Raw genomic sequence first — 12,542 nt, forward strand, 5'->3', positions numbered from 1 at the left:
CCCCAGGAGAAACTGGCAGGCTGAAGTAGAGATAAAAATTCTCTCTGACAGCTGAAATCATCAGTTCCTCTTTTAAGGACTTAAAGTGACTGGATGAGACTTCTTTCATTGCTGAAGGCAAGCTCCTTTGTTGACTGTAGATGAAATCAGCCATGGATATGATCAACTGATTATTTAACTCCATGTAAATAGCCGCACAGTAACCATCAGGCCAGCATTTCCTTGATCAAACACCTGGACACCATAACATAGCCAAGTTGACACATGAGCTTAACCATCATAGTCCCTCCCTTGTCAACTCTACATCCATATACATCTCTTTAAGGCATACTTAATCTCTAAACAAAAACAATAACAGTCATATTTTTGCCTAACATAATTCATCTGTCCTATATACAACCAGAAACACACTAACCTTATCTCCAGAAGATGATGCAAGTCCTTGGATAATATTCACTCTTAAACTTGATATCCTATATTTTAAATGCTATGTCATAAAGTTAATACAATTTATGTTATATGATAAGGAAGAAGATAGGGAAGAAAACAAAGATATTTGCTTTATGTACTTGGTGCGTGGTGGTTGTTTGTTGTTGTTTTTTTTTTTGTCATTTTACTTTTTTAATCCTCCAATAGGAGAGGCCAGAGATACCCATACCAGTGCTGGGGCTGGGGTAAGGAGTGGAAAAATAAAATGAAAGGGAATAAGAAACCACTCTGTCCCACAAGCCCTAAGGCCCGTCTGCGCCCTTCATGCTGAGCACCAGGAAGTCAGGTGTCTAGTAGCAGCGTAAGGTTAACAGGCGGACACCAGGCCCTTCTGGAAGGCGCAGCGGTGCTTCAGCTGGGGGCCATCCTCATCCCTGTCCTTTTCCTTGTCCTTGTCCTCCTCCAAGAATGATGAGCTGTCTAGCATGAGACTCACCACATCCACGCTCAGCTTCCCATTCTCCATACGGCTGACCACATGGCCCCACTGCTAGGGCTGCCGACCGCAGTGCTGCTGCCGCCAATGACACTAGGGTGGGAAGGAGCCTATTGGTGTCCACTAGGAAGCTGATCTTTTAGCATCCTCAGACTTGCTCAGGATCTTAGAGAGGAGACCATTAACATGAGCTGGTTGTGTAGGGGGCTGGCTTGTCGCACATTGGGCACAACCAGATGGGCTTCTTCACATTCATCTAGAAGTAGAAGACGGCGTAGAAGCACTGTGAATGGGTACAGGTCTCTGACAGGTAGGGCACCAAGAGCTGCATCTTTACCAGATGAGGGAGACCCACAAGCCAGTGCTGGCAATCTTGCTGTCCAGATCCAGGTGCAGCTTCTCTTTGACCAGTGCCTTGTACAGCTCCGAGTAGTTGATGCCAGTGGTTTTCAACCTCTGCAGCAGCTCTGAGGAGGTTTTGTGCTTTTTTTTACATTTATTACAAAACCAGGAAGAAATACTCATAACCATTATCAACCTCGTTTCTGTTAGTTGTAGCTCGTGTTTATAATGACCTTCTTCCACGATCCATTCCATATTCCCTTTACACTCAGCAAGAGCCTTGGCTAATTGTGATTCTTTGCCTGGTGGGATGACCCAAATTTTCATTCCTGAAGGTCCTGGGGCATTAACAGTCCTGACAGGATAGGACTGTTGCAGATTTCCATTGACTTAATTATAGGACATGGTAGTACTAAGAGTTGCCCTCCCACATTCCAGGCAAATGCTTCTTTATCTCTATTGTGTAGTAGCATACTTATTTCCCCTTGAAAATCAGGATCAATCATCCCAGTCAGTATAGTAACTCCATCATTGCCTGCTAATTCAGAGGCATGAGAATCCCTAAGTGGCTGGGGGTGGGGGTGGGGTGGGCAATCTTAACCTCCAGTTCAATGGAATCGCTTTTGGCTATGGGAGAAACAGCTCCCTAGAGGGTACACTGCTTTAGAGCATACACAGCCTCCTGGAGAACATTGCTCCAGCCCTGCAAGTCACTGCCAACTAGTTAGTGCCATAGTTGAGTCTCCAAAAGGCTATTTCACCATTCTACCAATCCAGCTGCTTCAGGATGATGGAGAACATGGTAGGACCAGTGAATTCCATGGGCATATGCCCATTCCCACACATCATTTGCTGTGAAATGGGTTCCTGCATTGTCAGAAGGGAAGGCAAATGTATATCTGGAATATGTGTCTCTTTTAGTAAGAACAAAACACTTCCCCTCCCATTATGGAAGTGGTCCAGTACAATCAGCCTGCCACCAGGTAGCAAGGGGATCACTTCAGGGAATGGTGCCATATTGGGGACTGAGTGTAGGTGTCTGCTGTCGGCAGACTGGGCACTTAGCAGTAGATGTAGCCAAGTCGGCCTTGGTGAGTAGAACTCCATGTTGCTGAACTCATGCATAACCTCCATCCCCACCATCATGGCCACTTTGTTCACGAGCCCATTGGGCAATGACAGGAGTGGCTGCGGAAAGAAGTCACCGGTATCCACAGAATGGGTCATTTTATCCTCTTGATTATTAAAATCCTCCACTAGGCAAGTCACCCTCTGGTGAGCATTGTGGATGAGGTTTTTGCCCATCCAGAAAGGTCTGCCCATGAATTCTTTGTCCCCAATTTCCAGTCATGTTCCTTCCAAGCCCCTGACCATCCAGCCAAACCACTGGCCACAGTCCACAAATCAGTATACAAACGCACCTCTGGCTATTTCTTCCAAGCAAAATGAACAACCAGTGCACTGCTCAAAGTTCTATCCACTGGGATGATTTCCCTTCACCGATGTCCTTCAGGGATGCCCCAGAAAGAGGCTGGAATGTTACAGGTGTTTACTTTTGGAAGGTACCTGTATATGTGCAGAACTGTCTGTAAACCAGGCCCAAATGTTCTTTTCTTCAGTCAACCGATGATAGAGAATTTCCCAAAAAGTCAGAGCTCTGAGGTGGGAAAGAGAAGGTTGTGTGGCAGGAGTGAGGGTCATGGGCATTTGGGCAACTTTCTCGTGTAACTTACTTGTGCCTTCAGGACCTGCTCAAGCCTGATCTCATATGTTCTCTTTCCATTTGATGACAGAGTGCTGTTATGTACACCCAACTTTATAGCTCATTGGGACAGACAACACCCAGTTCATGATGAACAATTCGGATCTCATAGTAACTTGGTAATCAGTGGTTAAGTGTTCAGTTCTACTAAGGCCCAGTAGCAGGCTGAAAGCTGTTTCTCAAAAGGAGAGGAGTTATCTGCAGAGAATGGCAGGGCTTTGCTCCAAAATCCTAAAGGTCTGTGCTGAGACTTTCCTCTAGCAGCCTGCCAATATTTGACACTAACACATCCAGCACCACTGGATATACTGGATTGGATGGCCCAAGTGACAGAGAAGGTGGCAAAGCAGCCTGGACCTATTGTAGAACCTCCTCTTGTTCCAGTTCCCCACTCAAAACTAGAAGCTTTTTGGATCACCCCCCAGTAAATGAGCCAGAGTAGCATAACCAAATGAGGAATACATTGTCTCCAAAATCCAGATAGGCCGACGAGGTATTGTGCCTTTTTTTCGGTCATAGGAGAAGTCAAATTCAACAACTTATCCTTCACCTTAGAAGGAATATTTCCACATGCCCCATACCACTGGACCCCCAGAAATTTCAGAGACGAAGGACCCTGAATTTTTGTTGGATTTATCTCCCACCCTCTTACACATAAGTGCTTTACCAGTAAGCCTAAAGTAGTTATTATTTCTTGCTTTACTAGGTCCAATCAGCATAATGTCATCAATACAATGGACCAGTGTGATATCTTGTGGGAGGGAGAGACGATTAAGATCCCTGTGGACAATATTATGACATAGGGCTGGAGAGTTGACATACACTTGAGGTAGGACAGTAAAGTTGTATCACTGGCCTTACCAGCTGAAAGCAACCTACTTCTAGTGGTCTTTACAAACAGGTATTGAAGAAATAGCCTTTGTTAGATCAATAGCTGCATAGCAGGTACCAGGGGATGTGTTGATTTGCTCAAGCAACAATACCACATCTGTAACAGCAGCTGCTATTCGAGTCACCACTTGGTTAATTTTAACCTCTGTCATCCTCCAAAATCCATCTGTTTTCAGGATGTGGTGGGAATCGCCACCCTGCATCCTCCACAAATACAGTATTTCTTTTGGTTTATTATTTTGATAGGTAGAGGCAACTCTAATACCTTCAAGTTGGCCCTTCCTATCATAATAGCCCTTACTCTACAAGTCAGGGAACCAACGTGGGTATTCTTCCAGTTGCTGAGTATGGCTATCCCAATTACGCATTCCAGAACTAGGGAAATAATCACATAATGGGTCTGCAGACCCCCTAGATACATGGACCTAAGCTAAAATTCCATTGATCACCTGACCTCCATAAGCCCCTACTTTGACTGGTGGACCACAGAGGCTTTTCGGTTATGCTGGAATTAATGTCAGTTCCAAGCTAGTGTCTAATAATCCCCCAATTGTCTGATTATTCCCTGTTCCCCAGTGCAATCACTCTGGTAAAGTCCATCTGTCCCTCAGGTGAAGGCTGGGAGGATGAATTTTTAGCAGCGTATAAGGTCCTTCCTCAAGGGGACCTGGACGTCCCCTCATTCACAGAGTTTTGGGTCTGTAAAATGTCTCAAATCTGGGAATTGATTGAAGGGCCATGCCTCTGTTTTTGTGATTCAAGTTGGACTTTTGTTCACTTGACCTAGAATTTTTCTGCTTATACAGATTAAGTAAGAATTTAGTAGACTGACCATTTATTTTAGTTCAAGGTACCCCACGATCAACTAGCCAATGCCATCGGTCTCTGTGAGTCAGACTATTCTGATTACTGCTCTGAGTCTGCTGTCCATTATGGTAGCCGCACCCGTCCATTATGGTAGCTGCATTCATCTTGTCTTTGGTGATTAAGTGCTGCCACTTGGTTCCTGTCAACCCAGGATCCAATCATCCCCACTGTGTTTAAGGATCCACGGTTCAGTGGCAGCAATTCCCACAGTAATATGTGATCTACATAGAAGAGGAACCACAGAACTCTTCAGGGATGATGGAGGTATCCTCACAAATTTATTCCTCACAGTCCTGCCGAAAGGTTTGTTCTGTGGACATTCCTGGAATGGGCAAGCAGATCTTACATGAGAAATCCACTCTAACATTCCAATTTCTCTAAGCCTTTGGTTTCCCTAATCTACATCATACCAGGCAGTTCTAGCATTTCAGCTTCAGGTTACATAAGCCACGTTTTGGTCTATGCTTTGACCAACCATCCAAACAAACAGTTACAGCCCTATCTAACAGCTCAAGCTACAACACTGAATCCAGAATCCCTTTTTTTGTGGACCTGATCCAACTTTATGTTCCTTCCACAATTATCATACACTCTTAATAGCCATTCCCAAACGTATTCCCTGATTTCTATCTATATATCCTGGAAAACTCAAGCAGTTCTCTTGGAATACAATGCATCTCCTCATGGGTCACACTTTGTACTTCACCTTTCAAGGCCTGATGGGACTTTAGTTTAGTCTAGTTATGCTCTCTGGAAGAAAAGAGGGGTGATGGAGTGGGTAATGGAAGGAATTAGCAGAGTCTTACAAGTCAACTACCGCAGGGTATTCCATAGTTTCAGCTGGTTAAAGAGGGTTAATCTCTTCAAAAGGAGGAGTGACAGCTGTTTCCTTAGGGGAGGCAGTTATAGGGTTATCCAGTAGAGCAGGGTTAGTCTCTTCAGATGGAGGCCTGATAAATGATTCCTCAGGAAAACCACTACAAGTTTATGTGGCAAAGACAATTCAGAAGAATCTAGAGTTTCGATGCCTCCAGCAGCATCATTGTCAGCCCATATGTTCCCTCTTCAATTTTCAGGATCCCAATCAATGCCCTCATTTTAACAGCAGACACCTTGCAAGATTGGGAATTCAATTTGCATTGTAATTCAGCCACTCACACAATGAGACTTTGTGCTGTTCAGAAATCTCAAGAAATAAGAGTTTCTTTCAGGGCACATATAGGAATTTTCATATCCTTCATACAGTGCTTGAGCTGGGAATTTGAAGCCTTGAGCTCAATTCCTTTCAACAACTGTATCCAGCATTTTCCAGAATGGCCGGCCAACATCAGACTGTATAATTCTATAAAACTCTGTTAAGGTATCAAATACACTGTCACCCAGAGCCTTGACTCTTAAAAGCATTGAGCAGCAGTATTCAATGGTGATATTTTGTGCATCTCTATTGCTAAGTCACACCATGAACTCCCAATACTATCTTGATTATTGGAAATATAGTCATTAGTGCCTTTTAATATAACTAGATTAGACAACAAATTCCTAAAATTCCAAAATCAACTCTGAAATGTCATCCTTAAGAATCTGTTTCGCAAGAACTACTCTCAGTTCCAAAACCTGAATTAGTCAGAGTGGGAAACAGAACCAACAGGATATATGTGTATATATATATATATATATATATATATATATATACACACACACACACATACATATATAAAATATTAAGAGATTTTTTATAGGAATTGACTCATGTGACCCTGGAGACTGGCAAGTCCTAATTCCACAGGGCAGCCACAAGTTGGGAGCTCCAATGAAAGTTTGGATGAATTCTCCAGGAGAAGCTGGCTGGCTGAAGTAGATACAGAAATTCTTCTTTCTGACTGCTGAAATCATCATTTTTCCCTCTAAGGCCTTCAGTTGATTGAATGAGAGTTCTCTCATTGCTGAAGGCAATCTCCTTTGTTAGAAGATATAATTAGCTATGTGTATTAGTCAGCCAAAGGGTTGCTGATGCAAAATACCAGAAATTGGTTGGTTTTTATAAAGGGTATTTATTTGGGGTAGGAGCTAACAGATACCAGGCCATAAAGCATAAGTTACTTCCCTCACCAAAGTCTATTTTCAAGTGTTGGAGCAAGATGGCTTCCAACATTTGCGAGGGTTCAGGCTTCCTGGGTTCCTCCTTTTCAGGGCCTTGCTTCTCTCTGGGTTCAGGGTTATTCTCTTCCCAGGGGCTTGCTTCTCTTTCCTGTGTACTTACTTTCTGGGGCTCTAGCTTAAGCCTTCAGCATCAAACTCCAACATCAAAACTTCAACATTAAGAATGCTCAACTCTGTCTGTGCCATGCCTTTTATCTGTGAGTCCCCATCCACCAAGAGGCAGGGACTCAACACCCTAATGGTGTGGCCCAATCAATGCCTAATCATAACTCAGTCATGCCCAGGTACAGACCAGATTACAAACATAATCCAGTATCTATTTTTGGAATTCATAACTATATCAAACTGCTACACTATGGATACAAATCAATTGACTAGTGATTTAATCCACAAAATGCCCTCACAGTAACCATCAGGCCAGTGCTTGCTCTACCAAAGAACTAGATACCATAACCTAGCCAAGTTGATACATGTACTTAACTGTCACAACCTCCTTCATGCTAAGCCTTGTCTGAGGAATTGGGACAACAGATGTGAACAAAAGTTTCTTGATTTCAAGATGCTTTTAGGGAATGGATGTGGCTCAAGCCGTTGAGTGACCGCCTCCCACATGGGAAGTCCTGGGTTCAGTTCCTGGTGCCTGCTAAAGAAGACAAACAAATGATGAGCAGGCAATGAGCAAAAACAGAAACAAGCAGGTAGCGGACGTGGCTCAAGCAGTTGAACACCCACCACCCACATAGGAGGTCACAGGTTTGGTTCCTGGTGCTTCCTAAAGAAAAACAGATGGCTAGCAGACAACCAGAAAAACAAAAACAAAAACAAATAGTGAGCAGACAACAAGCACAAACTAGTGAAAACAACGAGCTAAACAGACAAGGGAGCCATGGGGAAGTAGAGGGGAGAAGTTTCAGCCTAGAAAAGATTTTAAAATGTGCCCTACCAATGGTAATACAATGCACATTGTACTGTTGTAGAGAATTATAGAACAAGCTACCAGGGGAGTTCATAGAGAAATGTTCAAGAAAACATTTCTTGCTGAGTGTGCTAGGCAGAATTCTGAGATGCCCCCAAGATTCCCACCTCCTGGTATACATGTCTTGAATAATCTCTGGAACAGTGAAGTAGAATAATTTTTACTCCAATGATTAGGTTATATTAAATGGCACAGTTGACCTTCAAAGAGGGAGATTATCTGGGTGGGCCTGTCCCACATACATGAGTTTTTCAAAAGCTGAGAGTTTTCTCAGGTTGAAGAAGGGGAAGTCAGAGAGAATCATAGAGTGAGAGGGATTCAATGCAAAAGAGGTTCTCTGTTGATGAGACGGAAGTTGACAAAGACCTGAGAGTCATCTCTGGCTGACAGCTAGCAAGACAATGGGGATCTCAGTCCTACAACCACAAGGAATGGATTCTGCAAAAACTTGAAGAAACTAGGAGACCACCTTTTCAAGCCATACCATGCCATGCCGTGCCAGACATCTATAGAAATGTGAGCTAATAAAAGCATGTTGTTTTAAGCAGCTGAATCTGTGGTAATTTGTTATGTAGCAATTGGAAATAAATATAAGAACTTACAACATGGTCCTCTCATTATCTGTTCACATATTCATTTCCTCAACTGTGCGCTCCTTGGATCCAGATGGTGTCTTACTGACTTTGTAACCTTAGGGCTAGTCATAAGACAGGTTCTCCCCTAAAGTTCCAACGAGTTAATGTTTAAATGTGACACAGGTATACAGATCAGGACCTGGATATACTCTGTCCACTCCCTCCTCCCAAAGATGGTGAGACTGATACTGAGACCAATACCCAGACAATAGGTAGAGGTTCCTCTTCATTCAAAGGCCATAAGGCCTATTCCAGAGACAGCACAAGTAACTCTGCCTCAGCTGCCCAGCTTTTAACCCAGACTTGTGGAAATGGGTCCTTCCCTCAGGTTGGCTTAGTGGACTTTCTTTCAAGGAGCATTGTTCACAAAGGCATCATCATTCAGGATGCTGTCACTGTTTCTGACCCCAGCACATTGTTACCTCTCTTCGTTATCAATTTTCTGAGAAGCAGGCAGGACAGAGAGGCAAATACAAGCAAGGGAAGAGGTTACCAAGGAGGAATGGGCATGGGAGCCCTGGCAGAGGGGCCCCCAAGGCTACATAGCCCAGGGCGTCCTTCACATAATTCTAGGGCTCTTCGGGTGAATGAGAGGAAAATCAATTGTACCCAAATCTTTGCTGTCAAGAGAGCTTCTTTTGGAGATAAGTGCCCTGGAGTCCTGAGGGTCTGTTCCTTTAACATTAAAAAAAAATCCATTTCAGATAAAAAATATTTTAAAGATGTACCATAAAACCCCTAGCCATCCTAATTTGAATATATGGAAAGAAATTTAATATTTTCTTGATTCATTATGAATCAGTAGCAGGCTTTATTATTAGGAAATCCTGTAGAGTTAATGAGGGTTGAAAGACTACATTCCTCCTTAATAAATGGCACCAGAATGCTATGCTTTGGGAGTTCATGGTTTCTTAAAATTTCTAGTTCTCAGCTGCCACTCCTCTTGATGTCATTATGCCTATCTCCTTTATACCTGCTTCTAATCTGCTAAAGCAGGTAAATAATCCAAGCTTATTAGAATCACATTAGATAGCCAGTCTCTGAGTAAGGGTGTGAGGGATTGTCCTGGGATGAAGCACTGAGAAGGAAAGCACAGTGAGAGTAGAGTGGGACAGTTGCTTATAAGCCATGGAATTAGCCTTACCTATTCTGGTTTCAGTTTCTTCCTCCATAAAAGTGAGATAAGCATATTCCCATTTCATCAAGTTGTTGAAAGGGATAAATCATGGAGCTTGAGTTTTGAAAGCTCTTTCTGAAATGCAAATCTGAGGAAGTCATTTCCCTGCTTAAAATTCTTCAATAGCTTCTTATTGCCTATAGCAGGCATTTGTAAACCTTTTGGTCTCAGGACACCTTTCCCACTTAAGAGTTACTGAGCCTCCAAACAAAAAGATGATGATGGACAACGTCAATCCCCAAAAACAGAGTATCTAAAACTGCAAGCAAGATAGTTCTACCCATCCGCCCCAGGGGATCTAAGCCTGTTTTCAATCAGAAACAGAGTGGGCATCACCATCTCCAAATCCTCGAGATTGAGGAATGAGCAAATATAAGGGGGGAATGAAACTATTGATTTAAGTAACTTATGATTATTCTAGCAATGGAAGAACTTGTATCATTGATATAAAGGCAGTGGCTCTTTCTGCCATCTTGGAGCCTGTGGCGGCCTGCTGGGAAGAGGACTTCTGAAACGGCAAATATGTCTGGAAGGCTGTGGTCCAAACCCACTTTTGCTAGCTGTAAGTGGGGGCTCCAGAACCAGAGAGAGCACACAGCCCTTCTTAAAATCGAAGGCATTTTTGCCTGAGATGAAACTGAGTTCTATTTGAGCAAGAGATGTGCTTATGTGTACAAAGCAAAAAACAACACAGTGACTCCTGGCGGCAAACCTAACAAAACCAGAGTAATCTGGGGAAAGGTAACTCGTGCCATGGAAATAGTGGTATGGTTTGTGCTAAGTTCCAAAACAACCTTCTAGCTAAGGCCACTGGACACCAAATCCATGTGATGCTTTACCCCTCAAGGATTTAAACTTATTGAAAAGTAAATAAAATTGTGGATTTTTCTCTTGTAAAAAATGGAAGGAAGGAAGGAGGGAAGGAAGGAAGGAAGGGGCCACCAGAGGTTCTGAGGGGAGGGAGAGGGAAGAATAAACGTAACATGGGATACTATGGGGACAATGGAATTGTCCTGTATAATATTGCAATGACAGATACAGGCCATTACGCATTTTGTAAAAATCAATAAAATTGTGCTGTGCAAAGTGTAAACTATAATGTAAACTCTAGTCTATGGTTAGTAGCAATGCTTCAATATGTGTTCCTCAATTGCAACAAATGTACCCCATCAATGAAAGATGTTGTTAATTGGGGAAAGTGTGCGAGGGGGAAAGGGTGGAGTTTATGGGAATCCCCTATTTTTTGATGTAAAATTTATGTAATGTAAAGTTTCTTTAAAAATAAAAAATTCACTAAAAATATTATTGAGGACCTCGAAGAGCATTTTTATTTGCTTTTATATGCTAATATTTACCATTTTAGAAATTACAACAGGAACAACCAAATTTTATTAATTCATTTTAAAATTGCACTCAAATTATGTTAAACACATTTTAAAATGAGAAATATTTTCTAAAACAAGAAATGAATGAGAAAAGTAGTGTTTTATATCTGTGCAAATCTCTAACATCTGACTTAAAAGAAGACAGCTGGATGCTAAAATGTTTCTGCATTTAATTTTGCTGCAATATTATGTTTTATATCCTATGGAAAATTTCACTGTACACTCTGAAAGAATGAAATAGCAAAGATATTTACTATGATGATGAGAATAATTTTGAGCTGACTTCTGAAAGAATCTCAAGAACACCCAGGGGTCGCAGGACCACACTTTGAAAACCATTAGCCTATAAAATAAACTCTTAGCTCTTTATCTTGACATACAAGGGCCTCTTTCCATATTCTGGCTTCCTTTCCCTCTAACTTCAGCAGCAGCATCACCTTACTCCTGTAACTCATTCTCCAGCCACAGCTAATTACTTTCCAGCCATATGGTATCATGCCTATATGCCTTTGCACACATCCTTCCCTCTGCCTGAAATTAGCTTCTTCCTTGCAAATACAAGAACCAACTTGAATGTGTCTGACTCTGGGATACTTCCTTGACCCAACTTAACAGACCTGACCACTCCTTGCTGCAGGCAGAGAGCACAGGCTTGGAAAATACAGGTTGGAGATGAAAAGCCAGTCATTCACTAGCTAGGTGACTTTGGACAAGTAACTTCACCTCCCCGAGCTTCAGTTTCCTCACTATTAAAATAGGGATAACACAGGGAGGATGTGGCGGTTAAAGAGAAGAGGGTAGCCAAGATTGTTGATAAGCACTCAATGAATGATCCGTACTGTGCCTGGCACATGTTTGTATGAATACGTACTTGTCTGAATCCTCGGATGAACCAGTGAAGGAACGTGGAAGCTTATATTTACTGAGCATTTATTTACTCTGTGCCGGGCGCTGTTCCGTGGGCTTCACAACTATTAACTTATCTGGTCCTCATAACAACCCTTGTGGGTAAGCGCTATTATTTTAGAGATGAGGGACCTGGGGTAGAGCTGCGAGGTAATTAGCCCAAAGACGTCACACGACTAGTCATTAGCAGGAGGAGCTCCGAGACCCGACCGCTCTTAGGTCCAACAGATACTTCCCTCGTCACCCACGAGCAGCTTCAGAGGGTTACCTAAGGCGGCGGAGTCCTCGCCAGGCCTCAGTTTACCCTTCCCTGGGTCGCGGACCCGAGCGCCCCGAGACGCTAGTCGGGGACCCTGTCCGGCAGAAGGAGGGAAGCTGTCAGGGACGGCGGGGCCGGGCCGCGCGGAGGCGCCCTTGCCGCAGCGCCGGAGCCCAACGGCCGAGACTCGCGCCGCCCCGCGGCGGGAGGCGCGGGGACAGGACGGGGCGGAGTCCGGAGGAACGAGGGGAACCCCC

This window comes from Dasypus novemcinctus, chromosome 9 (assembly GCF_030445035.2).
Source record: "Dasypus novemcinctus isolate mDasNov1 chromosome 9, mDasNov1.1.hap2, whole genome shotgun sequence".
Classification (NCBI taxonomy): Eukaryota; Metazoa; Chordata; class Mammalia; order Cingulata; family Dasypodidae; genus Dasypus; species Dasypus novemcinctus.